General features: G+C 43.0%; 1 protein-coding gene across 2 annotated transcripts in view; it reads right to left on the minus strand.

Annotated features, from left to right (window-relative positions):
• The window catches only part of LOC109873111 (double C2-like domain-containing protein beta), a 169485-nt gene that overhangs the window by 81734 nt on the left and 73377 nt on the right, over positions 1–14374 (minus strand). The window lies entirely within an intron of this gene.

A 14374-nucleotide genomic window follows, 5' to 3' on the forward strand; every position in this document is an offset into this window, starting at 1 on the left:
TGCAACTGGGTACTGGACTTCCTGACGGGCCGCCCCCAGGTGGTGAGGGTAGGCAACAACATCTCCTCCCCGCTGATCCTCAACACTGGGGCCCCACAAGGGTGCGTTCTGAGCCCTCTCCTGTACTCCCTGTTCATCCATGACTGCGTGGCCACGCACGCCTCCAACTCAATCATCAAGTTTGCGGACGACACAACAGTGGTAGGCTTGATTACCAACAACGACGAGACGGCCTACAGGGAGGAGGTGAGGGCCCTCGGAGTGTGGTGTCAGGAAAATAACCTCACACTCAACGTCAACAAAACTAAGGAGATGATTGTGGACTTCAGGAAACAGCAGAGGGAACACCCCCCTATCCACATCGATGGAACAGTAGTGGAGAGGGTAGCAAGTTTTAAGTTCCTCGGCATACACATCACAGACAAACTGAATTGGTCCACTCACACAGACAGGATCGTGAAGAAGGCACAGCAGCGCCTCTTCAACCTCAGGAGGCTGAAGAAATTCGGCTTGTCACCAAAAGCACTCACAAACTTCTACAGATGCACAATCGAGAGCATCCTGGCGGGCTGTATCACCGCCTGGTATGGCAACTGCACCGCCCTCAACCGTAAGGCTCTCCAGAGGGTAGTGAGATCTGCACAACGCATCACCGGGGGCAAACTACCTGCCCTCCAGGACACCTACACCACCCGATGCTACAGGAAGGCCATTAAGATCATCAAGGACATCAATCACCCGAGCCACTGCCTGTTCACCCCGCTGTCATCCAGAAGGCGAGGTCAGTACAGGTGCATCAAAGCTGGGACCGAGAGACTGAAAAACAGCTTCTATCTCAAGGCCATCAGACTGTTAAACAGCCACCACTAACATTGAGTGGCTGCTGCCAACACACTGTCAATGACACTGACTCAACTCCAGCCACTTTAATAATGGGAATTGATGGGAAATGATGTAAATATATCACTAGCCACTTTAAACAATGCTACCTTATATAATGTTACTTACCCTACATTATTCATCTCATATGCATACGTATATACTGTACCCTATATCATCGACTGCATCCTTATGTAATACATGTATCACTAGCCACTTTAACTATGCCACTTTGTTTACATACTCATCTCATATGTTATACTGTACTCGATATCATCTACTGTATCTTGCCTATGCTGCTCTGTACCATCACTCATTCATATATCCTTATGTACATATTCTTTATCCCCTTACACTGTGTATAAGACAGTAGTTTTTTGGAATTGTTAGTTAGATTACTTGTTCGTTATTACTGCATTGTCGGAACTAGAAACACAAGCATTTCGCTACACTCGCATTAACATCTGCTAACCATGTGTATGTGACAAATACATTTGATTTGATTTGATTTGAACATAAATGATGGACATTTATGCCTGGTGTGTTCCTTGTTCTTCATGATGCTCTCTGCGCTTTTTACGGACCTCTGAGACTATCACAGTGCAGGTGCATTTATACGGAGACTTGATTACACACAAGTGGATTGTATTTATCATCATTAGTCATTTAGGTCAACATTGGATCATTCAGAGATCCTCACTGAACTTCTGGAGAGAGTTTGCTGCACTGAAAGTAAAGGGGCTGAATAATTTTGCACGCCCAATTTTTCAGTTTTTGATTTGTTAAAAAAGTTTGAAATATCCAATAAATGTTGTTGTTGTTGTTGATTCTTCACAAAAAAATACAGTTTTATATCTTTATGTTTGAAGCCTGAAATGTGGCAAAAGGTCGCAAAGTTCAAGGGGGCCGAATACTTTCGCAAGGCACTGTAAATATGAACTTTATCGAACAAAACATACATGCATTGTGTAACATGAAGTCCTATGTGTGTCATCTGATGAAGAACATCAAAGGTTAGTGATTAATTTGATCTATCTTTCTGCTTTTTTTACTCCTCTCTTTGGCTGGAAAAATGGCTGTGTTTTTCTGTGACTTGGCTCTGACCTAACATAATCGTTTGGTTTGCTTTCACTGTAAAGCCTTTTTGAAATCGGACTTTGGTGGGATTAACAAAAAGTGTATCTTTAAAATGGTGTAAAATACTTCTATGTTTGAACAATTTTAATTATGGGATTTCTGTTGTTTTGAATTTGGCGCCCTGCACTTTCACTGGCTGTTGTCATATCAATCCCGTTAGTGGGATCTCAGGCCAAAGAGGCTAAGGTGTATGTAAACTTCTGTCTTCAACTGTATATATGTATATGTGTATGTATGTATATATATATGGATATACTGTATATGGATATATACAGTATATCACAAAAGTGAGTACACCCCTCACATTTTTGTAAATATGAGTATATCTTTTCATGTGACAACACTGAAGAAATGACAATTTGCTACAATGTAATGTAGTGAGTGTACAGCTTGTATAACAGTGTACATTTGCTTTCCCCTCAAAATAACTCAACACACAGCCATTAATGTCTAAACCGCTGGCAATAAAAAATTAAATCTAGATCACCTGTACTCCACACACAGAGACACATACAAAGCTCTCCCTCGCCCTCCATTTGGTAAATCTGACCACAACTCTATCCTCCTGATTCCTGCTTACAAGCTAAAATTAAAGCAGGAAGCACCAGTGACTTGGTCTATAAAAAAGTGGTCAGATGAAGCAGATGCTAAACTACAGGACTGTTTTGCTATCACAGACTGGCACATGTTGAGGGATTCTTCCAATGGCATTGAGGAGTACACCACATCAGTCACTGGCTATATCAATAAGTGTATCGAGGACGTCTTCCCCACAGTGACTCTACGTACATACCCCAACCAGAAGCCATGGATTACAGGCAACATTCGCACTTAACTAAAGGGTAGAGCTGCCGCTATCAAGGTGCGGGACTCTAACGCGGAAGCTTACAGGAAATCCTGCTATGCCCTGTGACGAACCATCAAACAGGCAAGGTTGCAATACAGGGCTAAGATTGAATCATACTACACCTGCTCCGACGCTCATCTTATGTGGCAGGGCTTGCAAACTATTACAGACTACAAATGGAAGCACAGCCTCGAGTAGCCCAGTGACACAAACCTACCAGATGAGCTAAATTACTTCTATGCTTGCGTTGAGGCAAGCAACACTGAGGCATGCATGAGAGCATCAGCTGTTCCGGACGACTGTGTGATCACGTTCTCCGTAGATGATGTGAGTAAGACCTTTAAACAGGTCAACATACACAAGGCTGCGGGGCCAGAAGGATTACCAGGACGTGTGCTCCGGAAATGTGCTGACCAACTGGCAGGTGTCTTCACTGTCTTCACTGACATTTTCAACATGTCCTTGATTGAGTCTGTAATACCAACATGTTTCAAGCAGACCACCATAGTCCCTGTGCCCAAGAACACAAAGGCAACCTGCCTAAATGACTACAGACCCGTAGCACTCACGTCCGTAGCCATGAAGTGCTTTGAAAGGCTGGTAATAGCTCACATCAACACCATTATTCCAGAAACCCTAGACCCACTCCAATTTGCATACCGCCCAAACAGATCCACAGATGATGCAATCTCTATTGCACTTCACACTGCCCTTTCCCACCTGGACAAAATTAACACTTATGTGAGAATGCTATTCATTGGACTACAGCTCAGCGTTCAACACCATAGCACTCTCAAAGCTCATCACTATGCTAAGGATCCTGGGACTAAACACCTCCCTCGGCAACTGGATCCTGGACTTCCTGACGGGCCGCCCCCAGATGGTGAGGGTAGAACGCAACACATCTGCCACACTGATCCTCAACACTGGAGATCTCCAGGGATGCGTGCTCAGTGCTCAGTGGGCTATACTCGGCCTTGTCTCAGGATGGTAAGTTGGTGGTTGAAGATATCCCTCTAGTGGTGTGGGGGCTGTGCTTTGGCAAAGCGGGTGGGGTTATATCCTTCCTGTTTGGCCCTGTCCGGGGGTGTCCTCAGATGGGGCCACAGTGTCTCCTGACCCCTCCTGTCTCAGCCTCCAGTATTTATGCTGCAGTAGTTTATGTGTCGGGGGGCTAGGGTCAGTTTGTTATATCTGGAGTACTTCTCCTGTCCTATTCAGTGTCCTGTGTGAATTTAAGTGTGCTCTCTCTAATTCTCTCTTTCTCTCTTTTTTTCTCTCTCTCGGAGGACCTGAGCCCTAGGACCATGCCTCAGGACTACCTGACATGATGACTCCTTGCTGTCCCCAGTCCACCTGGCCGTGCTGCTGCTCCAGTTTCAACTGTTCTGCCTTATTATTATTGGACCATGCTGGTCATTTATGAACATTTGAACATCTTATAATCTCCACCCGGCACAGCCAGAAGAGGACTGGCCACCTCACATAGCCTGGTTCCTCTCTATGTTTCTTCCTAGGTTTTGGCCTTTCTATGGAGTTTTTCCTAGCCACCATGCTTCTACACCTGCATTGCTTGCTGTTTGGGGTTTTAGGCTGGGTTTCTGTACAGCACTTTGAGATATCAGCTGATGTACGAAGGGCTTAAAAATTTGATTTTGGTTGCATCACTGCCTGGTACGGCAATTGCTCGGCCTCTGACCGCAAGGCACTACAGAGGGTAGTGTGTACGGCCCAGTACATCACTGGGGCTAAGCTGCCTGCCATTCAGGACCTCTACACCAGCCGATGTCAGAGGAAGGCCCTAAAAATTGTCAAAGACCCCAGCCACCCCAGTCATGGACTGTTCTCTTTACTATCGCATTGCAAGTGGTACTGGAGTGCCAAGTCTAGGACAAAAAGGCTTCTCAACAGTTTTTACTGTCATTTTCTGAACAGATTTTCTTGTTAGAAAATATATTAATCTGGGATATTTTTGTGGGCCTAAGTTTCACTGACACATCCAATGTCTGCATTTACGGATTGAAGAAGCAGTTTAAATTCATCCACTTTGTTAATCAATGACCTTGAATTACAAACATTCGGAGTCTCTGTGGCATTTTTGGACATATTTGCGACATCACATAATTCATTTACAACTCTGAGTTCACTTGAGCGATTGTGTGTTTGAAGTATTTTAGGTCTGTTACCTTCTATTATTTAGTATTTTCCTATGTCTGCCCTTACCAGCTGTAGTCCCTCTCATCTGGCTTCTTGCGCGCATTATCCCAAAGCACTGACGTTTGTCTCGGATACGCCTTGCGTTTTTTGTAAATTCATAGAAAATGTGTTGAGTATTGCACAACGTTTGTACAATCCATCGTTATCAAAGCCATGCTTAATCGTTTAAAAAAGCAAGGGAAAGTATGCAGTGCGACAACAACAAAAAACTATAAAAAAACGAATATTTCAAACATTGTAACACATGTTACTCTCGAGCGGCTGTCTGGAAGTGCCACCAGGTATTACTTGGTGGGATGCCAATAGCGGGAAAGAGTTGGTTAGGGTTGGTATAGGCTGGTTACTGTTTAGTAAGGGTTTGGTTAGGGGTTGTCCACTCCAAAGGGGACATTGGGAGTTGGTTGGGGTTGGTTAAGGTTTGGTTAAGGTATGGTTAGGGGTTGTCCACTCCAAAGGGGACATTAGGAGTTGGTTGGGGTTGGTGTCGGCTGGTTAAGGTTTGGTTATGGGTTGTCCACTCTACAGGATAAAGTGGGAGTTGGTTTGGGTTGGTGTAGGCTGCTGGTTAGGGTTTGGTATGGGTTTGATTAGAGGCTGTCCCTTCCACAGGGGAAAGTGGTAATTGGTTGTGGATGGTGTAGGCTGGTTAGGGTTTGTTTTTCATTTGTGCACACCACAGGAGAAAATGGTAATTGATTGGGTTGGTGTAGGTTGGTTAGGGTTTGGTTATGGATTTTCCACTCCACAGGAAACAGTGGGAGTCGGTGCCTTACCTTCTTATACCTGGGATTGGGGAGCTGTTCCCCAGCAAACATAAACCAGGACCATGTCGAGAGATAGGAGTGCATGCAAGAGAGTAAGGTGGAGGAAGAGAAACATAAAATAAATATGAAGACTTTAGATAAAGAGAAAAACATCAGCATGCCTTTGAGGAAAAGAAAAAGAAAGGTGGAGTGGAAAGACAGAGTATTGTCTGAACCTTTAAAACAACAACTACAAAGCAAATGAAAATGCTTGAGTTTGGAAACATTTTTAAAATAATAACCAAGATGGAATTTGAAAAGTGTGTTACAATTAAATTAAATGTAAGTTTGTATTTCATGGTGAGTTGCTAGAAAGTTTACAGTTTTAAAACATTGCTACCTTGGAACTCATTGTTAGGGATTAAGTTGGCCTTGTTAAGGTTCATGTAATAAACATTTCCATATCCTGTTTTACAACAAACGTTTGAGATAGAATGTGCCACTCATATAATTCGGTCAGTGAGTCACATACTACTACATTACCGTTGCACCAAAGGCTAAACAAATAATGAGAATGAGTATCGTTACATAAAAAACTACCACATTAATATGGTGCCTGGAGGTTCAATTAAACATCAATTTTTGCCAAGTTTAACACTTCGGTAATGAGCTGCTCCAAATCCAATGCTGTCCCAAAGTGTAGGAGTTGGGGCAGGGGATAAACAGTTTCCCTATAGAGCTCTAACAGTCCAAATGCATGGGTATAGGGCAGAGAAATAAGGACATTGCCTTTCAACCAGTTCCTTCCTCATGCTATACAACTCATTAAACCCAGAATCAATTGGTAACATTACATCTCATCCGTGTTTAAATCATATGGGCAGATTTGTATATTGCTCAGTTGATTTTGAAATAGAACATAAACTAGTTGTAGAAAAGGTCAATTCCAAAACATAATTTCTGCTCAACGTATGTAGTTTGGTTTTTTGTTTAGGTGAAAACTCAAATGTTGTACTGACCCATTTACGAGACTTGGCAAACAGTTTTGTTAAGGTTGCCTTAGCAAATGGAGTGTTGGCCCATTCGCTCAACAGAGTCATTTTCCCAGCATCAGAAGTCTAGAGGTGTATAGGTCTGACATCATTGAGCAGAGCCCCTCTCTTAGCAAGTGACCTAGCTGCTATCACTAACTAATGAGAGCGACCCTTTCAGAGCTGTCACCTTCGAAGTACCCAAAGGTCACAGACAGGTGACTTTAATTGCGTTAGGTGGGGGTGTGTGGTGTGTGTGTGTGTATGTTTGACATGTTGAGTCAAATTGGGGTCATGCATACTGCAGTAGGCGGACAAGCATGCAATCTCTGTGATTCATTCTAACAGAGTTTTGGAGACATTTAGTACAACAGGGGTGTAATCATTAGTCCAAACAGTTGCAAAACTGAATGTTTGGCAACTAATTCAGGTAGGTCCCTCCCGATTTTGTTCCATTTGTTTCCATTTAAGAAAAGTTTTGCAATAGAATACGCCCCAGATTAATTCCGGGGGGGAATCACCTCATGTGGGTCATGGGAGAATATTTAGTTATCTGAAGTCACAGCCATAATACTGAAGATTGAAGCATAAACATTGCTGTCGGCATTCCACTGAATCAGCAGTCAAAGCCACCTATCTAAGATCACGTTAGAGTTGTAATGTGACATGGCCATTGCCTCCATCATGGCTTCTAAGAGAGAAAATACCCAAAGTCAAAACATTTAATTATTTTAGATAGCTATGGTCACACAGGATGAAGAGTAAGGGTTCACATACTGGTAAGAGTGTTGTCCAGTATGTTATGCGTAACAACTCACCATAAACATACTGCACACTAGCTTAACTAGAAGCATGTGGAAGACTAGTGTGTGTGTGAGTGTGTGTGTGTGTTAGCAATATTGTATCATCAATGCTCAATCCATCTTGGTTGAATCATTTTACAGATAAGGGATAATGTCGTTAATAAGTTTTATGTGCCTCTTAGACTAACAGGTTTCTTAATGTTCATTATGGCTAGGACTGAAGTATGTGTCTCCGGATCGATTGAAACAGCATATGAAGTCAATATTGCCTGCAACATCTTAGGCTCTCCGTCAAGCTATAATTAATTAAATGCACATCAAAACAAAGCTCACATCTACCACAGCTATCAGAAAATACAAGGTCAGAGAGTTTGTGACCTTGGTCACCTGTGCTTCTCTGGCAATGCTCGTTATGGTGAGGACAACTAAAGACATCAAAGAGTGGAGACCATCATTGCTGTCAATGCTGATAGTTACAGTCCAGATAAAATTGGTTAAAATGTCGTCGCACAACCTATCTTTGATACGATGAAGCATTTTTGGCTCTGTATTTCTGCTACAACAAACAGACACACAACAGCCGCGAGATCGCATGACAGGTGGCGCGTCAACTTTGCATTAGAAGATAGACAGCAGCCTCTCTACGCTCTGTCAGGCTGGAGACGAAGCCTCCTCCTTCATAATAACTGGCTCTCTAAGCTTCACAATGACTCGCTAATGAACTTGGGGGAGATAAAAACAAACAAGTTATCTCCCAGTTCCAGGAGCCATGGATTATTCCGGGTAAACCACGTGGCTTGAATGGGATTCTACAGCTTTGTTTTAATTATGGCTGTGCATGGTCCAATAACAGTTACCGAGATGGACGGGTAATTATCAGAATCCTGTCACACTTGAGAGCTGGGTACTTCGTCGAAGGGTGGAGCTGGACCCTTCACATGTGATTGTGTAACTATGGACTCTCAATTCTCTTAAGTGGGCTCCAGGCTGTGTGGCCCCTCCCCCTCTGTGCAAATCTGAAAGCTCAGAAACTTCTGGGAGATTTGTTTTTACCGCTCCAATTATTTAAGTGAAGGAATTCAGTTTGGCTTATTGAGATGCAGGACAAGATCATCTCCTCTGATACACACTGGGAGAATGCAAGAGAAAGAGACCACTCCCCTCCACATTTGTCCCTCAGTCTGGCAATGGATACAGTTCAGGAGTCAACCAGTCTGCAAATAGCTGCCATCAATCAATGCAGGCTGGCCTGCCAGGGGCACCCACTCTTCTACCCACTGCCATGCCCAGTCTGTCCCCTCAGCTGCCAGCTACCCTCTGTGCTATCCAGCCACCCTGACAGATACAGAGCTACAGGATGGAGGGCCAAGCCCTGTTAGAGGCGCTTCTTTGTCTCACTGTTACTTCAACACTTTTCAAGTAACAATCATAGGCAATAACACCACAGGACTCCGGAACTGGCTCAGGTCTCCCTTATAGAGCACGCTTCTGTTTGCTGGAGTGGCTTTTGTTGACACTGAAGAGGAGGCTCTAATGTGGAAGGCATAAGTACCAAGCAGAGAAAATGAACAACGCAACCATATCATTATCAAAGTGAACTGCAATTCACTTTAGCTAATTATTGCATTTTGGGAAATCAAAACAAATCAATAAATGCCTGACGTACAATCTGACTACTGGGTGCAATTTGGAAAAGAAATGTCTAAGTCATTACCCATGCAGTATCTTAGAATGAGTAAGAATGAACAAATATGTGCAACAATGCACGTTTTATAGTCCAGCAACATATAACACGATAACAACGGGAATAAGTATTGCCGCATTGAACACCGACTCTTGCCAGAGAAAGCGTGGGTGATTTTTCATCATCACACAATAGTAAACTTACTTGCTCTAGAAATGGCTCAGCATTAATGGGGGTGGGGGGGTGGGGGGGTGGGGGGGGGATGTGATGAATAGTGGAGAACCCTGAGGGGTGATAGTGAGTTTCACACATAAAAGGTAGGCCTATGTGACCTGCGTCCCCTGTAGAGCACTAATAGCCAGCGCAGCTCTGAGGAATGGGAACAATGACTTTCTATTGATTACCACTCAGCAACAAATGAAAGCTTTTATTCTAGCCTCTGTTTGATTTGAATGTACTTTTAGCCCAAGGGCCAGTCTTCCAAGTCCTTAAGAAATGTAAAAACAAATATTGTGAATTAATCTCTAAAAGCTCTTTTGCCCAGCTCTAAGTTGGGGTTTGGTGGTCTGTAGGTGGCCTTGGTTCTGCTCTGTGTGTTACGACAGTATTTGTCTTTGACCGTATCCAGTTTATCATATATAGCGGCTGGTTTTTCAGAGTTGTGAATATTATGAAAAATAATTTGTATATTATTTTCTATAATTTTCTTGACAGTCGGCCATTTGAGTGCATTATGTAATTATATGGAAGACCTCTTGTAACCACATTGCAGAACCATTTGGAATGCCTTATTTTGTGCTATCTGCATTCTCTTTAGGTCACCAGTAATTGCATTACCCCAGACGACAGAGCAGTAGTAAATTTGACTATGGATGAGAGCTTGTGAGATTTGTTTAAGTATATGCTCTCGCATATATTTCACAATCCTTCTGAGCATACAGGTGATTTTGTTGCCGATGATTTTGTTGCAGAGCTGTGAAATGTGTGATGACCAAGAGATACTGTTGTCTAGCAGCACACTTAACAGCCTAGCCTCTGAAACCTCCTCTATGGGTGTCCTGCCATCTGTCAGCTGTGAGGAGTGCAGTTTCTTCCTTCTCTTCATACATATTAGTATTGTCTTGGTTTTATTAGTACTAATTTGTTCCGGGATATCCAAGTTGAAATATTAATCATGTCAGCTTCAAGAGCCTTTTTTTAGCTGCCCTACAAAATTGCCTGTTACATAGACAGTGGTATTGTCAGCAAACATGCCATAGAATTGGAGAGCACCAGAGGGAGATAATTTGAAGCATATAAGAGGTCCTAGGGAGCTACCTTGTGGGACACCACAGTATACAAAATGAGGTTCAGAATAGGCACCATTTGTGAATGTAAACTTTCTGTTGACAACATAGAACTGTAAGCATAATGAGGTGCAATCAGATCAATAGTGACACAATTTAATCAACAATGTAAAAAGCAGCACTAAAATCAAGAAACAGCACACCCAGAAGTTTACCTTGGTCATGTGACCAGAGCCATTGATCTGTTAAATCAACAAGAGCTGTTGCAGTCAAGTGATCCTTAAGGTATGCATGCTGGTAGGCTGTGATCATTTTATTTTGTTCTATATACAGTTCTGGCCAAAAGTTTTGAGAGTGACACAAATATTAATTTTCATAAAGTCTGCTGCCTCAGTTTGTATGATGGTAATTTGCATATACTCTAGAATATTATGAAGAGTGATCAGATGAGTTGAAATTAATTGCAAAGTCTCACTTTGCCATGCAAATGAACTGAATCCCCCAAAAACATTTCCACTGCATTTCAGCCCTGCCACAAAAGGACCAGCTGACATCATGTCAGTGATTCTCTCGTTAACTCAGGTGTGAGTGTTGACGAGGACAAGGCTGGAGATCACTCTGTCATGCTCATTGAGTTTGAATAACAGACTGGAAGCTTCCAAAGGAGGGTGGTGCTTGGAATCATTCTTCTTCCTCTGTAAACCATGGTTACCTGCAAGGAAACGCGTGCCGTCATCATTGCTTTGCACAAAAAGGGCTTCACATTCAAGGATATTGCTGCCAGTAAGATTGCACCTAAATCAACCATTTATCGGATCATGAAGAACTTCAAGGAGAGCGGTTCAATTGTTGTGAAGAAGGCTTCAGGGTGCCCAAGAAAGTCCAGCAAGCGCCAGGACCATCTCCTAAAGTTGATTCAGCTGCGGGATTGGGGCACCACCAGCACAGAGCTTGCTCAGGAATGGCAGCAGGCAGGTGTGAGTGAATCTGCACACACAGTGAGGCGAATGCTTTTGGAGGATGGCCTGGTGTCAAGAAGGGCAGCAAAGATGCCACTTCTCTCCAGGAAAAACATTAGTGACAGACTGATATTCTGCAAAAGGTACAGGGATTGGACTGCTGAGGACTGGGGTAAAGTCCTTTTCTCGGACGAATCCCCTTTCCAATTGTTTGGGGAATCTGGAAAAAAGCTTGTTCGGAAAAGACGAGGTGAGCGCTACCATCAGTCCTGTGTCATGCCAACAGTAAAGCATCCTGAGACCATTCATGTGTGGGGTTGCTTCTCAGCCAAGGGAGTGGGCTCACTCACAATTTTGCCTAAGAACACAGCCATGAATAAAGAATGGTACCAACACATCCTCCGAGAGCAACTTCTCCCAACCATCCAGGAACAGTTTGGTGACAAACAATGCCTTTTCCAGCATGATGGAGCACCTTGCCATAAGACAAAAGTGATAACTAAGTGGCTCGGGGAACAAAACATCGATATTTTGGGTCCATGGCCAGGAAACTCCCCAGACCTTAATCCCATTAATAACTTGTGGTCAATCCTCAAGAGGCGGGGGGACAAACAAAAACCCACAAATTCTGACAAACTCCAAGCATTGATTATGCCAGAATGAGCTGCCATCAGTCAGGATGTGGCCCAGAAGTTAATTGACAGCATGCCAGGGCAGATTGCAGAGGTCTTGAAAAAGAAAGGTCAACACTGCAAATAAAAGCCTTTGACACTTATGAAATGCTTGTAATTATACTTCAGTATTCCATAGTAACATCTGACAAAAATATCTAAAGACACTGAATCAGCAAACTTAGTGAAAATTAATATTTGTGTCATTCTCAAAACTTTTGGCCAAGACTGTACACACATATACAGTTACTGACAATTGCTTCCAAAATATTACAAAATGATGACAGTGGGCTAGTCTACGGTCTGATAAATGGTTGTTTTGCCTTTTGGAACTGGACACAATTTTGCATGCTTCCATTCATTAGGAAATTCCTTAAAAAATATGCCTAATTGCAGCTGCAATATATGGTGCTGCTATTCAAAGAAGTTTGTCAATGAGATCAAGCCCAGGTGGCTTGTCCTCAGGTAAGCCCAGGTGGCTTGTCCTCAGGTAAGCCCAGGTGGCTTGTCCTCAGGTAAGCCCAGGTGGCTTGTCCTCAGGTATGCCCAGGTGGCTTGTCCTCAGGTAAGCCCAGGTGGCTTGTCCTCAGGTAAGCACATTGATGCTTTGAGCACTTCATCAGTTGATACCTGGGGTAATGTGAAACTGCAGGCTTTTGATGATTTTGTAAATAGAATTAACAATGTCCCTTTCATTGACAGGATGACTCATAAATGTCAATATGTTTTGTTTTTATTTCCTCATTTACTTCCACAGTAGATTGATACTATGTGCTGGATGTGCCCAGGAGGCTTTTCACAGTATTCCAGACTGATGTGGGATTGTTTTTGCAGTCAGTGAAAGCTTTTTTTGTACAAAATAATATGATGATAATATGATGATTCAGTTACACAGCATAGTTCCGCGGGTTTCCTGTACAACATTATATCAGATTCAAATTGTGAGTTAATAGCATGACTCTTTGCCTCATATCGCTGTGTAAAAACCACACATAGCTCATTGTCTATCCATGGCGATGGGCTGACCTTCACAGTTTTTCTATTATTATTTGGGCATGGCGATCAACTGTCCTTGTAAAATGTTGTGAAACATTCTACTGCATGATTTATGCTGTCTTCAAGGTAGACCAATTCCCAAGGCATATCTTTTAAGTCATCAAGAACATTTTTACAGTTCCAGTGTCTTGGAAAAGTATTCAGACCCCTTGACTCTTTCCACATGTTGTTACATTACAGCCTTATTCTAAAATGGATTAACAAAAAGAAAAATTCTTAGCAATCTACACACACAATACCCCATAATGACAAAGCTAAAACTGGTTTCTAGAAATGTTTGCAAATTGACATAAGTATTCAGATCCTTTGCTATGAGACTTGAAATTGAGCCCAGCTGCATCCTGTTTCCATTGATCATCCTTGAGATGTTTCTACAACTTGATTGGAGTCCACCTGTGGTAAATTCAATTGATTGGACATGATTTGGAAAGGCACACACCTGTCTATATAAGGTCCCAAAGTTGACAGTGCATGTCAGAGCAAAAACCAAGCCATTAGGTCAAAGGGCTCTGAGACAGGATTGTGTCCAGGTACATATCTGGGGAAGGGTACCAAAACATTTCTGCAGCATTGCCTTCCCTAAGAAGAAAGTGGCCTCAATCATTCTTAATTGGAAGAAGTTTGGAACCATACATACTCTTCTGAAAGCTGGCCGCCCAGCCAAACTGAGCAATTGGGGGAGAAGGGCCTTGGTCAGGGAGTTGACCAAGAACCAAATGGTCACTCTGACAGAGCTCCAGAGTACCTCTGTGGAGATGGGAAAACCTTCCAGAAGGACAACTATATCTGCAGCACTCCACCAACACTCCTCAGTAAAAGGCACATGGCAGCCCGCTTGGAGTTTGCCAAAAGGCACCTAATGACTCTCAGACCATGAGAAACAAGATTCTGTGGTCTGATGAAACCAAGATTGAACTCTTTGGCCCGAATTCCAAGCGTCAAGTCTGGAGAAAACCTGGCACCATCCCTAAAGTGAAGCACTGTGGTGGCAGCATCATGCTGTGGGGATGTTTTTCAGCAGCAGGGACTCGGAGACCAGTCAGGATCGAGGCAAAGCTGAA

Source organism: Oncorhynchus kisutch, linkage group LG28 (assembly GCF_002021735.2).
Source record: "Oncorhynchus kisutch isolate 150728-3 linkage group LG28, Okis_V2, whole genome shotgun sequence".
NCBI lineage: Eukaryota > Metazoa > Chordata > Actinopteri > Salmoniformes > Salmonidae > Oncorhynchus > Oncorhynchus kisutch.